This window comes from Galeopterus variegatus, unplaced genomic scaffold (assembly GCF_000696425.1).
Source record: "Galeopterus variegatus unplaced genomic scaffold, G_variegatus-3.0.2 Scaffold1909, whole genome shotgun sequence".
NCBI classification, from domain to species: Eukaryota; Metazoa; Chordata; class Mammalia; order Dermoptera; family Cynocephalidae; genus Galeopterus; species Galeopterus variegatus.
In genome coordinates, this window is record NW_007728020.1 from 317,161 (window position 1) to 323,988 (window position 6,828).

Here is a 6,828-nt window from a genome sequence, read left to right on the forward strand (position 1 = left end):
AGCGGGAACCGGTCTGTATGTGGGATCCGAACCCTCGGGCGGGAGCGCTGCCGCGCTTCCCAAGCGGCGCACTATCCAGTGCGCCACCGGGCCGGCCCTTTCTATGTATTTTTTATTTAAAGTTTAATTGCAGACAATAGTCAGATCTTGCCTTTTTATTGATTTTAACAATTATGACCTTTTAATTAGAGAATTTCTTTTATTTAATATTTAATGTAATTATTAATATTGTTGGACTTAGGTCTATTATTTTACTGCTGGTTTTCTGTTTATTCCATTTATATTTTGTTCCTTTGTTCTTCGTTACCTGCCTTCAATGGGTTAATTTAATCATTTAGATTTTATCTATTTTTTAGTGGTTGCTCTAAAGATTACATCATGTATTCTTAACTTTTCACAGTCTACCTTGATCTAATATTGTAGCACTTCCTGTATAAGTACCTTTCAATCTTCTAAGTCTGTTTACTCCCCACCCTCTGTACTTTATGCTGTGATCACATATATTACTACACCTATATATATTTTTAAGTCCCATGATACATTATACTTTTTATTTTAAACAGTCGTTTGAAAGAATGAAGAAAATAATATTTTACGTTTATCCACTTATTTATTATTTCTGATGCTTGCATTCATTCCTAAAGATTTGAGTTTCCATCTAGTATCACTTCCCTTCAATCTAAAAAACTTCATTTAACATTTTTTGTGATGTTCACCTGCCAGTGATAAGTTCTCTTCATTTTTGTTTGTCTCGAAATGCTTTTGTTTTACCTTCATTATTGAAAGATATTTTTACTGGATATAGAATTCTAGGTAGGTTGGCAGAGATTTTTTTTTCCTTCTTTCTATCTTTCTCTTTCTTTCTTTTTCTTTCTTTCTTTCTCTTTTTCTTTCTTTCCTTCTTTCCTTCTTTCTTTCCTTCTTTCTCTCCTTCCTTCTTTCCTTCTTTCTCTCCTTCCTTCTTTCCTTCTTTCTTTCCTTCCTTCTTTCCTTCTTTCTTTCTTTCACTTTAAAGGTGTCTTTCCAATGTCTTTGGCCTCTACTGTGGTTAAAATGTCTCCTCCAACAGTCATGTTGAAATTTAATTGCCATTGTAGCAGTGTTGAGAGGTGAGACTTTTAAGAAGTGGTTAGGTCACGAGGGCTCTGCCCTCATGAATCATTGATGCCATTATCGTGGGAATGGGCTCCCAGTAAAAAGTTAAGTTCATCCCCCTTTCTCTCTGTGTCTCGCATGCTCTCTTGCCCTTCTGCCTTCTGCCATAGGATGATGCAACATGAAGGCCCTTTCCAGATGCTGGCACCATGAACCTCCAGAACTGTGAGCCAAATCTTGTATTATTTATAAATTACCCAGTCTCAGGGTATTCTGTTATAGCAGCAGAAAGTGGACTAAGATAGCCTCTGTTATTTCTGATAAAAATTCAGTGGATATTAATATTCTGTATGTCATGTGCCATTTTTTCTTGACTGCTTTCAAGATTTCCTCTAACTGATTTTTAAATAGTTTGTAATATGCCTCAATGTGTTTTTTTTTTTTTTTTTTTTTTTTTTTTTTTTTTTTTCGAAGTTATTACGTTTTTTTTTTGTATTTTTACTTACTCTGGTTCCTTGAGCTTTTTTTTTCCTTGGTATACAGATCCAAACCCATGACCTTGGTGTTACTAGCACCATGCTCTAACCAAGTGAACTAACCAGCCACCTCTCTTTGAGCTTTTAAATCTACAGATATACATTTTTCATCAAATTTAGGGAATTTTTACCTATTATTTATTTTATTTTTATTTTTTTTCCTTTTTGTCTTTTTCCGTGTCTGGCAACGGATCGCAACCCTCAGTGTCGCCCCCGTACTGGACCGGGACCGGCAACGGGATCGCAACCCTCGGTGTCGCCCCCGCGCCTCGCTCAGCCAGTGAGCGGGAACCGGTCTGTATGTGGGATCCGAACCCTCGGCGGGAGCGCCGCCACGCTTCCCAAGCGGCGCACTATAGCAGTGCGCCACCAGGCTGGCCCTTTTACCTATTATTTTTAAAAATATTTTTCTCTGGCCCATTCCCTCTATTTTTGAGACTGTGTGTATTTGATATTTTCCTATATAATACTGAGGTTTTCTTCATGTTTTTAATCTTTTCTCTGTGTTCTTCAGTTTGAAAATTTCTGTTAATCTATCTTTAAGTTCACTAACTCTTCTGTTATCTCCAATCTGCTGTTAAACCCATCCAGTGATGCAGAGTTTAGGATTCCCCAAAACCACCCTCACTTCTGACATCAACTGCAAGTTCAGGGGGTCCCAAAGATCACCCTCAAGTTTGATAATTCACTAGAAGGACTCAAATAATTCACTGAAAGCTGTTATACTCATGGTTATAGTTTATTACAATGAAAGGATACAGATTAAAATCAGCGAAGGGAAGAGGCAAATGGGACAGAGTCCAGGAGAGCTCTGAGCATGAAGCTTTCAGTTAGTTGTACTCTCACAGTGGAGTTGTGGACAGCACTAACTTCTCCAAGCAACAATGTGTGATAATAGTATAGCCAGACAGAGAATCTCATTTGTCATGGTATCCAGAGTTTTTACTGGACCTTGGTTAGGTAGATATAGTTGACCACTTGTGTGGGTGACCTTTCTTTCCAGCCCCTCTTGAAGTTGAGCTATGATACCATGTGTCCCAAAGCCCACATCATAAATCATATTGTTATCACAGACTATCTGGCATGGCCAAGGCCCTCAGGTAAACAAAGACACTCTTATCAGTCAGGACATTCCAAGGGCTTTTCCAAAGGCAAAGGCCAGATCTTTCTTTGGGTAAGGTAATTCTTTAGTGCAAAAGTGATTTTTTTATTTTAGATATAAATTGTTATTTTTAAGCTCTAGAATTTGCATTGTTTCTTTTAATTGATGTTTTGTTTTTTCTGCTAAGATTTATGTGTTTATTCATTACATGTATTTTCCCCTTTGGATTACTGAGCCTATTTATGACAGCTGCTTTTTAAAACCTTGTCTGCTAAATTCCATATGGTCATCTTGGGGTTAGACCCTATTGATTGCCTTTTTTTGGGGGGGGGATAATAACTGGAGATATAATTCACATACCATACAATTTTAAGTGTACAATTCAATGGTTTTTAGTATAGTTACAGAGTTATGCACTGATTGCCTTTGGTTCTGAGCATTAGTCGCATTTTAATGTTTCTGTACATGCCCAGTAATACTGGATTATATATGACATTGTGAATATTTTATAGAGATACTGGATTCTGTCTGATATATTTCTCTTAATGGTATTGCCTTTTTGTTGTTGTTTTACCAGGCAGTTAACTTGGCTGAATTCAAGCTCCAAATTCAGTCTTCCCTGTGGTAGGTGGCAGTTAAAATCTATGTTTGGTTCTTTTAGCTTTAACTGAGCTACTTAGAATCTGCCTTATACATGCGTATTAGACAGAGATTTGGATAGAGTTTATAGTCAGGATTCAAGGCTGTTTCCTGTAGTTCTTTCTGGGATTTTTTCCCTTGGTTTTTCAAGACAGTACGACTGTGTCTTTCCAACTGAATTTTAGCCTTACCATGTGACACTACTTGCAGCCTGCACTTTGACCAAAAAAAAAATTTTTTTTAAAAAATGTCCTCCAGGGCCCGCCCGGTGGCGCACTGCTACAGAGCGCCGAGGGTTCGGATCCCACATACAGACCGGTTCCCGCTCACTGGCTGAGCGAGGTGCGGGTGCAACACTGAGGATTGCGATCCCGTTGCCGGTCCCGGTCCGGTACAGGCGCGACACTGAGGGTTGCGATCCGTTGCTGGACACGAAAAAAGACAAAAAAAAGGAAAAAAAAAAATGTCCTCCAGCAATTGAAAAATGGGAAACTTGCCCAATGCCATTCCCTTCTTCAATGGGTCAGCTCCAACCTTTCTGTACTTTCTTACTGCTTTCGTTTGCTCTCCAGCACCTTCTGGCAGGTCACCTCCCCACCCCCTACCAGAGTTTATAGTTGTTTTCTGTAGGAGGGTTGGTCGGAAAGGAGGAGTTCCTCCTCCGTTACTGGATGCTGAATCCCTCTTATTCATTTTTAATACATTGCAATGCAACTTGTACCTTTTGTCCCCTGACAAAAGGTCAACAGTAATCACTTTATGGCTAAATTGAGAGATCTCTTGGCCGTTCTAAATTTCCCTAACTAGTATACAGCAGTTGGCATGCTCTGATAACTTTTCCTTGAAATTCTTTCATCTCTAGGTTTTTGTGAAGCACCGCTGTCCTGATTTTCTTCCTACTCTGCAGTCTGTATCACCAAGTATAACCCCTTACGCAAAGTGGCCACTGAGTAAATACTTGTATGTTTGAATTGAACAAGTCAAAGCTTATACCAAGATGTTGTGCCCAGGTTATTTAAAGAATGATGGTGCCTTTGGAAAGAAACAGAAAAGCTGGGAGGAGGAACTAGTCTAGGAAAGCACATGATATGTTTGATTTTGTACACTCCCAGTGTGTATTTCTCTCACTTAATGTTAACATTGAGCAAAAAGAACTGGAAACAAGTGTTAAGATGACATTATCCTAATGACATCTAAGGAAAGCCAGCCAGGAAGACTAAGTCAGGCTCACAGAGGGTGGAGAGGATCTAGTTAAGAGCTCAGGGAGAAGAGAGCTTCAAGATGTGGAGGGTATAACATTTATATCATAGAAGCCAAGAGAGATTTGAGTCACTAGGAAGGTTTTTGTCTTTTGTCTTTTTTTACGTGTCCGGCAACGGATCGCAACCCTCAGTGTTGCCCCCGTACCGGACCGGGGACCAGCAACGGGATCGCAACCCTCGGTGTTGCTCCCGCGCCTCGCTCAGCCAGTCAGCGGGAACCGGTCTGTATGTGGGATCCGAACCCTCGAGCGGGAGCGCCACCGCGCTTCCCAAGCGGCGCACTATCCAGTGCGCCACCGGGCCGGCCCACTAGGAAGGTTTTTGGACGATAGAAGCTTCTGGTGCATGTCTGAGGGCAAAGTGGATAGAACTTGTGGAGATGGAGAAAGAGAGAGAAGGTGGGAGATGACAGGCAGTCTTCTCCTTTGGTGGTCAGCATGTACTGAAATTTATGATCCACCTTTTATTTATTTTAAAATAAAACAAATGGAAATGATTTAAACTCTTCAGAATTCTTATGAATAATAAAGAGTAGCCTAGCTATTTTCTAAGTATGTTTTCTTTGTGAAAATAATGTTAGTGTAAATTTTGGCTTGGAAAATTACCATATTTTCTTTTATGCTCAAAACAACTATAGTTGCATGACTATTTCTGTAGCCTCTGGTTTGGTGGTCTTCTTTATGGTTCTAATTTAGGCAGTTTGGAGTCAAACCTCAAATGTGCAGCAGTGTAGGCTATTAGACTAAAGGCTCAATTAAAGTTCTTATTTGGGAAGGAAAGGGAAATGGGACTAGTGTCCATGAATTCATTTGTTCACTTATTCATTCTTTTGCTCAAGAAATATGTGTTGAATATCAGTTATGTGATAGACACTGTGCTAGCTTTTAATGAGTAAAACCAACATACAAGGGTACTTCAAAAAGTTCATGGAAATGTTCGTATTATCTTTCAATTCTATTTTTCCATAAACTTTTTGAACTATCCTCGTAGTTCCTGCCCCAGTAGGACTTATGGTTTTTCATTCAACAAGGATATATCGGAACCTGCTCTGTGTCACACATTTATGTTCATTTTCATATTTAATCCTCCCCACAAACCTATAAGGTTGAGAATATTAATTGATTTTTACATATGAGAAAACCAAGGCCCAGGTAGATTTTTAAAAACTTGATTTTTTTAACTCCTTGAGTCTCAGGAGACTTGTAGCATAAAATGCTAATTAAGATCTCATAAAATGATGCTTGGCCTCTTTTTTTTTATCCCTGTGATTTCAAATCATCCTGAGAGTCATGTGTTGGAATAAAAGTTTGCTAGCAATTGTGGTAAAAAATCATATATAAAAATTAAATTTTGGCAATTTGAATCAGAAAATTTTGAATCCCTAGGTCAGGTGGAACATATTTTCCTATATAATACACACACGTATTGCACCTTAGTTATATATTATTCCTGAATAGATTTCATGAATTAAATCATTACTATGAACACACATGAAACTTGGAATCCTAAAGAATCTTTTAATAAATTACTTTTGTAGAAGAAAAAAATTTTAGCAATAAAATTAGAAAAATAATTAATGATAAATTAATAGTACATTTAGAACAGAGTAATTGTTATATTTTTTTCTATGTTTTTTTATATTTCAGTTTTTGTATACTGGGCTTTCTTTAACTGGAAAGAGGCCTAGCTTTATAGGTAAAATGTTTGTAATTGTAGGTAGTAATTAATTTATACTAATTGTGTGTTTTTCTTTGGAAATCTTCAGAATAATATATGGTGCCGTATTCAAAACAACCTCTCAAGATGTCAAAAGATCTATGAGACCTCACGTAGAAATTCTTGGTATAGGAATGTGAGTCCATGATATTTGTATTTTACAAACAGTACTTGTTTGTCCTCCCAATAACACTATGAGGTAAACTATTATTATTGTTTCACTGATGTTGATTCAGAGATTAAGGAACATTTGTGACTTACCTAAGATCATAGAGTAAGAGGTAGAGTCAGGACAATACTTCAGGTCTCATATCACATGTCCACAGATCTTTCCATGAAAGAACGTTCCCACTGGAATAGGCTAGGGCTAAAAACCAAAGATGCTCTTCTCCCACCGCATTCCCTTTCCCTACCTTCAAGATGAAAAAGAACTACCACTAGAAGGGCTATCTATAGGCCACCTTAAAGCAGTGGTCCC